Below are 10,083 nucleotides of genomic sequence, written 5' to 3' on the forward strand. Positions count from 1 at the left end.
TCCTATTTTCCGTCAACCTCTTCGCCGCGGCTACCTGTCCCCTCTTTTAGGTTTGCTCGATTCGTTTACCTGATTTTTGTTTTAAGAATTAGGGTTTTAAAAATCAGATCCTAAAGTGACGCGCCAAATTTAGAAGCGAGAGAGAAAGAGATTTAATGGAAAAGGGAATTGGGGAAGAAAAGGGTTTGGGTTGGCGCAGAGATGCCCATCGTCTAACTCGAATAAATGCACATGAATTCGACACCGGGAAGAAATCCAGGTACAGTTTTTATCATCATTCTGCCTTTTGATTTCGATTCCAATTTCACAACTAGGTTTTGGTATTGTAGATGTCGAGTTGCAATTTCTAATCAATTGGAATTGCGGAACTTGATTTTGGTGGATTCATACATTTAATTTTTTTTATTTGTTTGAGTCCTATTCTTGATGTGCGGAAAAGGAAGGCGGTTCGATTGAGCAAAGATGTCGACTCCAAACGTCGCCAAATTAACAATGGGTAAAATTTTCTCTTAAGCACCTTAATTTATGCACAATTTCAGTTTTCTTTGTTGTTGTTGTTGTTGCTGCGAATTTGAACATCATTAACTGGGTTTTTCCATTAAGTAATGATAAAGTGTGAGCTACTGTATAATTGAGTTGGTTATGCTTGTGAATTTGTTTGTTTTGATTGAATTTAAAGCCTTTTATGTGGGGGGGATTGGCAAAGGAACCATGGGTCAGCTTTTAATTGGGGATTCAGTTCATAGATTCGATTGTATGGTTTGGTTAATAGAGGATCTCATTTTCATGTGTTCTTTTTCCTATGCTAAGAAACTCCTGAGCAAAGATAATTACATGTTGCAACCAGTTACTGTGTAGAAAAGCAAGGAATTCTGGAAATCAAATATATAAATTTTTTTTGTAATTGGTTCCATTAGATAGTTGGATTTCATTGTTCTGCATTCTAATGCCAATCTTTTCCTCCATTTATGTGATATTTTTGTTTATTTGGTAGTCTGTGTATCATGAATGTAATCATTGTTTATTATAAGACGACTAGTAATTTGATTTCTTCCACAAGTATATTTGGTGTGGTCTTATTAGATGTGGGATTGGATAATGAAACATGAGCCGGTGGTTTCAAGAAAGAAAGTTGCTCGCGTCCTATTTTCCGTCAACCTCTTCGCCGCGGCTACCTGTCCCCTCTTTTAGGTTTGCTCGATTCGTTTACCTGATTTTTGTTTTAAGAATTAGGGTTTTTTAATTCGTTTTTAGGGTTCTTTGCGTTTGTTCAATTCTTTTTTAGGGTTTGTTCAATTCGTTTCTTCAATTCATTTTTTCAATTCGTTTTTAGGGTCTAATTCGTTTGTTCAATTCGTTTTTAGGGTTTGTTCAATTTGTTTTTACGGTTTGTTTAATTTGTTTGTTCAATTCGTTTGTCCAGTCACTGTAGCTAGGCCTAACATGGTAGGAGTATGTGAGAGACACTGACAAAATAAATCAATGTAACAATGCAACTATTTTCTATGCGCATCCTCTGCTAGATTTTCCTGTATATAGACTTAGTGAGGTAGTGTACAGTTGTTGTCACTGACTCATTGGTTTGGCTTAACTTCCCTTGCTTTATTCCAAATCATGTTTTGATGACGAGTTCTGGTCTTCCCGTTATGATTATATTTTGGCCTTCATCTCTGTTCCACATTACAAGCTTTTTGCTTAAAAGACATCCTAATTTGAAAGTGTAACAATTTTTTTCATGAAAGTACTATTCTTAGAGGTCGTACCCAGTTATTCTCATAAAGTTGTGAGATCTCGGTAGAGTCCAAGAAGTCAATGATCTCTTTGCAACTACCATTTTTCCATATGATATGTAAGGTCGGTTATTAGTTTGTTGTAGTGTAGATTCCGGGTGATAATCATTCTTGCTTGTGAGTATAATTTTTAGGTCAGCATAGCTTCTTCATCCCTGAAAATAAATCATTCGTGATAGCCTCAATCTCAAAATAGTATAATCCCCCCCCCCATTTGTATATATGTTTTAAGTTTTTAACAGAAGATTGATTAGTTAATTCGGCTTTGGTAGGCTGTCGTTCATAGAGCTAAGAACTCAAAATATTAACCTGATGAGGATATGGAGGAGACAGATGTTAAAGATCCAAATTTAAAGCAATCTCTGGAGTCTGCTACTTCTCAGATTAGCCAGCTAGCTCTTTCTAATAGTCCTACTGGTAAATCTTCACTGAATTCTATTGTGGGATCAGATACGGCCAATGCAGGTGTAGATATTGACTTTTTGACTTTTTATGTCTGTACATTGATGATCTGCATGCAGGTGTTGCCAATCTTGCAGCTGTTTTTCTGTTCCCGCTTTTCATAAATTATTTTCAGATGGGTTTCACTGGAGCAGCCACTGCCACCGTTGTGTCTCAGTATGCACTTTCTTCCTGAAGTCTGTTAGTCGGCTTTCTTTTAACTTTATTGGTAATCATGCTGCTTGTTTGTGCTCCAGATACATAGGTAGCTTCTTGATGATTTGGTTTCTTAGCAATAGAGTAATATTATTACCTCCAAAATTTGGAGATCTGAAGTTTGGGGTCTATTTAAAATCTGGTGAGTGTCAGAGAAATGTTTATGGTTATTTTCTGTTTTTGATTCTTTATCCAACACATTGATTTTAATAACCTTCTACTTAATAATCACCATTACAAACTTCTTAAATTAGTCTGCTTAAGTGGCCATTGTTTGTACCTACTTAAAGTGTTACTCGTACATGTTTGGATTGCCGTCTGTTTCCTTATGTTTACCTTTTTTCCAGGTGGATTTCTGATTGGAAGAACTGTGGCTGTTTTGATAACTATGACGATTGGGACCTCGATGGCTGCTCGTCAAGGTCCTCTAGCTATGGCTGCTCATCAAATCTGTATGCAAGTGTGGTTGGCTGTCTCTCTTTTAACTGATGGATTGGCCGCATCTGGTCAGGTATGAGCTTTCATCTAACTAGGAGGTTCGATATCCAGGCTATAGGTTTTTCAGGCATCTAGACTACCTCTATTCTACAGTGCTTGTCCATTATGATTTATGATTATCACAAAAGTTGAAGATTGTGAATAATGTGTGGGTTTTAACCAAATAGGAAAAGCTTCTTGGATTAATAAGCATTTGTTGTTGTCCAAAGATCCTGATTTGTGAACAATAAACCAAATAGGAAAAGCTACATATTTTCTCAGAGTATTACACTTATTACATGTTTAATATGAATAGTTTTAACTTTCTAACACTCGTTCCAATCTACTTATGCAAATTTAAGGCTTGTTTGGTCGTTATAGGTCATATTAGGCTAAAATGAGGCTTTTTTGCTCCCAAATATGAAATAAAGAACCTTAGGACTCATTTTAAACATATTAAATGTTTTATATGATTAGTTTTAACTTTACAAGACTTAATCCAATCTATTTATGCACATTCATGACTTCTTTGGCCGTTATAGGTCATATTTAGGCTAAAATGACATTTTCGCTCCCAACTTTGATCTAACGAACTTAAAAACTAATTTCAAACTTATTACATGATTCATATGATTATTTTTAACTTTTTAAGACTCAATCCTATCTATTATGCACATTTGAGACTTGTTTGGTCGTTATAGGTCCCAACTATGAACCAAAGAACCTAAGGACTCATTTTAAACTTACTAAATGTTTTATATGCTTATTTTTAACTTTCTAGGACTCATTCCAATCCATTTATGCACATTTAAGGCTCATTGTGTCGTTATGGGTCATATTTAGGCTAAAATGACATTTTCGCTCCCAACTTTGAACTTAAGAACCTAATGACTCATTTTAAACTTATTATATGATAAATATGCTTAGTTTTAAGTTTCTAAGACTTATTCTAATCTACTTATACCCATTTAATGCTTGTTTGATCGTTATAGGTCATATTTAGGATAAAATAAGGCATTTTCGATCCCAACTTTAAAATAAAGAACCTAAGGACTTATTTTAAACTTATTACATGTTTAATATGCTTAGTTTTAAGTTTCTAAGACTTATTCTAACTACTTATACACATTTAAGGCTTGTTTGGTCGTTATATGACATATTTAGGCTAAAATGACATTTTCGCTCCCAACTATGAACCAAAGAACCTAAGGACTCATTTTAAACTTACTAAATGTTTTATATGCTTATTTTTAACTTTCTAGGACTCATTCCAATCCATTTATGCACATTTAAGGCTCATTGTGTCGTTTTAGGTCATATTTAGGCTAAAATGACATTTTCGCTCCCAACTTTGAACTTAAGAACCTAAGGACTCATTTTTAAATTATTATATGATTAATAAGCTTAGTTTTGAGTTTCTAGGACTTATTCTAATCTACTTATACCCATTTAATGCTTGTTTGATCGTTCTAGGTCATATCTAGGCTAAAATAAGGCATTTTTGCTCCCAACTTTAAAATAAAGAACCTAAGGACTCATTTAAAACTTATTACATGTTTAATATGCATAATTTTAACGATCTAAGACTCGTTCCAATCTATTTATGCACCTATAGGCTCATTGGGTCGTTATAGGTCATATTTAGGCTAAAATGAGCATTTTCTCTCCCAAATTTGAAATAAAGAACCTAAGGACTCATTTTAAACCTTTTAAATGATTAATATACTTAGCTTTAAGTTTCCAAGACTCGTTCCAATCTATTTATGCACATTTAAGGTTCATTGGGTCGTTATAGGTCTTATTTAGGCTGGATTGACATTTTCGCTCCCAACTTTGAACTAAAGAACCTAATGACTCATTTTAAACTTTTTACATGTTTAATATGCATAGTTTTAACTTTCTAAGACTCATTCGAATCTATTAATGCACATTTAAGGCTCATTGGTTCGTTATAGGTCATATTTAGGCTAAAATGATATTTTCGCTCCCAAATTTGAACTCAAGAACCTAAGGACTTATTTTAAACTTTGTACATGATTAATATGCTTAGTTTGAAGTTTCCAAGACTTATTCCAATCTATTTATGCACATTTAAGGTTTGTTTGGTCGTTATTGGCCATATTTAGGCTAAAATGAGTATTTTCTCTCCCAAATTTGAAATAAAGAACCTAAGGACTCATTTTAAACCTTTTAAATGATTAATATACTTAGCTTTAAGTTTCCAAGACTCGTTCCAATCTATTTATGCACATTTAAGGTTCATTGGGTCGTTATAGGTCTTATTTAGGCTGGATTGACATTTTCGCTCCCAACTTTGAACTAAAGAACCTAATGACTCATTTTAAACTTTTTACATGTTTAATATGCATAGTTTTAACTTTCTAAGACTCATTCCAATCTATTTACGCACATTTAAGGCTCATTGGGTCGTTATAGGTTTTATTTAGGCTAAAATGACATTTTCGCTCCCAAATTTGAGCTACATAACCTAAGAATTCATTTTATACCTTTTACATGATTAATATGCTTAGCTTTAAGTTTCCAAGACTATTAGGACATTGTTATTAGTTGCTTGAATGTTAAAGTGTGATATTTAATTTGAATTTAATCTAATGCTTAGTTGAAATTTCTGTTTTTGTAAAGGTCTACACTCCGAGGAATGCGCCTATACTAGTGAGGAAATTGATGTGGTTAGTGAGCAACGGGCTAAGTGTTTTACCCGCAAGTATTTACTATTGGCTTGAGCGCGCTTGATCGAGGTGGTTTAGTTGTTATAGAACAATCGTTTCCATTAAAATGTATGCGTACATTGAAATTGGAACGTATATTTGAATGTAGTACGTGCACTTTGGTTTTGGGATATATATATGTATACAAAACACCAGTTATTATTTTTTATATTTGTTCTACAGGTTGCGATATTTTATTTATTGTTGTTGACAGGTTCCTATATTTGGTGCAAGACACCCTAGGTATAGATAAATAAAACTAAAATTTTCCCGCCAAAAGCACAGCTTTGTTGCAGGGGGCATATACTTGTTCGCTGCAACAAGTGTGTAAAATTAGGCAAAAATCAAGACTTGTTGCAGCGTACAAAATGATGTACGCTGCAACAGACTGGTTTGTTGCAGCGGGCTTTTATTTGTACGCTGCAACAAACTGGTTTGTTGCAGCAGCGTACAAATAAAAGCCCGCTGCAACAAACCAGTCTGTTGCAGCGTACATCATTTTGTACGCTGCAACAAGTCTTGAATTTTGCCTAATTTTACACACTTGTTGCAGCGTACATGCAAATGTACGCTGCAAAAAAGTACTTTTCGCAGCGTACATTGTACGCTGCAACAAGTCAATACTTGTTGCAGGCCCCCCAGTTGCAGCATACGATGTACGCTGCAACAGGGGTCTAAAAGCCCGCTGCAACAAGGGTTTTTTCTACTAGTGCCGGCATCATGCCGCCGTGGACTTGGAATTTTGAAATGTTTGGTCATGGAATTTGGAATTGAATTGGGAAAATCCGGCACTACGCCATCATGGATTTGGAATTGAAAAGTTTCGAATAGGGGACTGTTGGGGAATACAGTTAAACATAATAACATGTGCGGAAACAATCCCCAAAGCCAGGAAACATGTATAAAGCACAGATTAAGACAACTTACGTTTGAAGCGTGTTTTCCACAAATTGTCAACGAACACGAACTTAGAACTCCACTTGTCGTTCCTCTACTTGGTTCACCGACACGATCAGATCCGTCTTGATTATCTTAGCTTAGACAATCGATCAAGAGTTTGTCCTTTTGGGAAGAACTCACTTTGGAGGCACTGAGAGAATTAGGGTTCTCTGTGTCTAGGGTTTGAGTATGAATTATTTGTTGGAATAATACAATTGACCTATTGTATTATTGATGTAACCGGCCAAGACTAAAGAGCCTTGACCGGCCACATACACAAGGACACGGACCACAGCCCGCCGCCCAGCAACACACACTGCAGGGCGAAACCCACAGCGCGCGCGCCGAGTAGCTGGGCCATGGGCCTGCTCGCTCATCGCTGCGTTGTTGCTGCTGTTGCGTGCTGTTGCGTGCTCGCGCCCAAAGGGCTGGCCTTGCTCGCCTTTGCTCGCGAGCTTGCTGGCTCGTTGGGCCTTGCACGCTTACGTGCTTGGCTCGACGGGTCGGCAACTCCGATGCCCTTCGTATTCGCGATTTGATATATTTCCGATATATTATTTATCGTTTCGTATACGACGAATCACTATCGTACAGCTTACGAATATTCGCGATAGGATATACGATTCCGATGCAAGGTCGTATCGTATAATACGTTTTCCAAATAATTCCCGCAAAGCTATTAAATGAATTTCCGATTCATTTAATCCGGTGATCTGTTACGTGTCATTGGTGTGACCTTGTAGGTTCAGTAAAGAGTAAGCTGTGAGTTCAATATCCATTAGAACTCACTGATCGGAAGAATTGCTCCAGCTAGCTGTTCCGATCACTTGATCTCACTGAATTAATTGTTTGCAATTAATCTGAACCTTGGTATTAGACTTAATGCACCTTGGGTGAAGGACATATTTCCTTCAGTCTCCCACTTGTCATTCAGACAAGTGTGAATTCACATTCCTATGTCGCTTAGTGTTACTTACTGAACATAAGGTAAGATCCAAGCCATCCTTATTAGGTCCAGAAATGTTTCTCGGATTACAGAGTTCAACTCTCAAACTTTAGCAGAAGGTTAAGCCTTAACCATTCTGAGCACGGCCATGCATTTTACAGTATCTAACTCTCCGAGAGGCCTTGTTACACAACAACACCATATCCTATCAAAGATAGGAGGACAATCCATTCTTGCAATCTATGAACACTCACTTTGATTCATAGTACGCCCAATAACTGCTTTTATAGCCTCCTTTTACGGTGCGACGTTTAGCTAGTATCAAAGCGAACTAATTCTCAAACGAGCAGACATAATCGCTCATGTTCCGAGGAGCGGTTTCTAATCAGAACTACCTATGACATGACTTTAATCTCTTAAAGTGTTCTCATAGTCAATCCGATACAAGATCCAATAAGTATCTATGCAAAAGATTCTGACATCCAGTCACTCTAGTTGAAGAAACAGAACTAAGTAATCTACTTGCAATCTAATCTTCATTAGTCATTGGTCGTCCACCTTTCAATGACCTGGATTAGGGATCCTTTGTGACTTCAATATTCAAGTTCACTTATGGGTGTTTCTTTGTCGAAGAATCCATCTTGACATCCCATTTGAATGATTTGAATCACATGGACTTATCATTTAATTCTAAACCACGATTAAAAGAATATGAAATAATAAATTCAGAAATATGAAATGGTTAAACCAATTGTTTTAAACATAGATCTAGCAGATGTTCTAAAACAATACTTAGAAAATCAAAGCCATTGTCCAACATGCTTGATTCCCATGGTTGCTACATGTGCGTTGTGTTTCACTTGTGGCAACGGTTTAGTCAATGGATCCGCGACGTTGTCGTTAGTTCCAACCTTGCAAATCTCGATTTCTTTTCGTTCAACTATCTCTCGAAGTATGTGAAATCTCCGCAGTACGTGCTTGGACTTCTGGTGGCTCCTAGGCTCCTTTGCCTGGGAAATGGCTCCGCTATTGTCACAATACATAGCTACTGGTCCTTTAATGGAGGGGACAACACCAAGTTCTTCGATGAACTTTCGAATCCAAACAGCTTCCTTTGCTGCTTCTGAGGCAGCAATGTACTCGGCTTCAGTTGTAGAATCCGCAATAGTGCTTTGCTTAGCACTTTTCTAGGTTACTGCTCCGCCGTTGAGGCAGAACACAAACCCAGACTGTGATCTGAAATCATCTCCGTCGATTTGAAAGCTTGCGTCCGTATAGCCCTTAACAATCAACTCATCTGTACCACCATAAACCAGAAACTGATCCTTTGTCCTTTTAAGGTACTTTAGGATGTTCTTGGCAGAAGTCTAATGCGCCTCACCTGGTTCTGACTGGTACCTGCTCGTTGCACTGAGTGCGAACGAAACATCCGGCCTTGTACAAATCATAGAATACATGATGGATCCAATAGCCGAAGCGTATGGAATTCCACTCATCTTCCTACGCTCATCAGATGTTTTGGGACACTGATTCTTGCTTAGATATATGCCATGTGACATGGGTAGATGGCCTCTCTTGGCTTCCATCATATTGAACCTAGCTAGCACTTTGTCAATGTAAGTGCTTTGGCTTAGTCCAATCATCCTCTTAGATCTATCCCTATAGATCTTGTGCCCAATATGTATTGTGCCTCTCCTAAGTCCTTCATTGAGAAACACTTTCCAAGCCAAGTCTTTACAGACTGCAACATAGGAATGTCGTTTCCAATAAGCAGTATGTCATCAACATACAAGACTAGGAATGCAATTTTACTCCCACTGACCTTCTTGTATACACAAGATTCGTCCTGATTCCTGATGAAGCCAAACTTATTGACTGCTTCATCAAATCGTTTATTCCAACTCCTTGATGCCTACTTTAGTCCGTAGATGGACTTCTTAAGCTTGCATACCTTTCCTTGGTTCTTTTGATCGACAAAACCCTCCGGCTGTGTCATGAACACAGTCTCTTCAAGAACACCATTCAAGAAGGCAGTTTTGACATCCATTTGCCATATTTCATAGTCATGAAAAGCGGCAATCGCAAGGATTATCGGAATAGACTTAAGCATCGTGACTGGAGAAAAGGTTTCATCGTTGTCAACGCCGTGAACTTGCTTGTAACCTTTTGCTACCAATCTAGCCTTGTATATGTATACAATTCCATCTTTGTCTTTCTTCAACTTGAAGACCCATTTGCATCCGATAGGTGTGAACCCATCCGGCAAATCAACCAAATCCCAGACTTGATTTTCAGACATGGAGTCTATTTCAGATCTCATGGCCTCTAACCATTTAGTGGAGCTTGGGCTAGTCATAGCTTGCTTGTAAGTCATAGGTTCATCACTATCCAATATGAGAACGTCTAAGTTTTCAGTCAAGACGACGCCTGTCCATCTGTCCGGCTGAAAAATAGTTCTATTTGACCTACCAGGGGCAACAACGTTTTGAGGAACTACTCCCACTGGATCTTCTAAAGACCTTGGAGGTTCATCAACCTGAACTGC

At 37.5% G+C, this 10,083-nt stretch overlaps 1 long non-coding RNA gene across 1 annotated transcript; it reads left to right on the plus strand.

The window, feature by feature from the left end:
• The first annotated feature begins 2,528 nt into the window (after positions 1–2,528).
• On the plus strand, positions 2,529–5,616 carry LOC130459819 (uncharacterized). Its single transcript, XR_008919457.1, has 3 exons — positions 2,529–2,589; positions 2,795–2,958; positions 5,568–5,616. It is a non-coding gene; the product is annotated as an uncharacterized lncRNA (long non-coding RNA).
• The last annotated feature ends 4,467 nt before the right edge of the window (positions 5,617–10,083 follow it).

The sequence above is a fragment of the Spinacia oleracea genome, chromosome 4 (genome assembly GCF_020520425.1).
Source record: "Spinacia oleracea cultivar Varoflay chromosome 4, BTI_SOV_V1, whole genome shotgun sequence".
In the NCBI taxonomy this organism is placed as follows: Eukaryota; Viridiplantae; Streptophyta; class Magnoliopsida; order Caryophyllales; family Amaranthaceae; genus Spinacia; species Spinacia oleracea.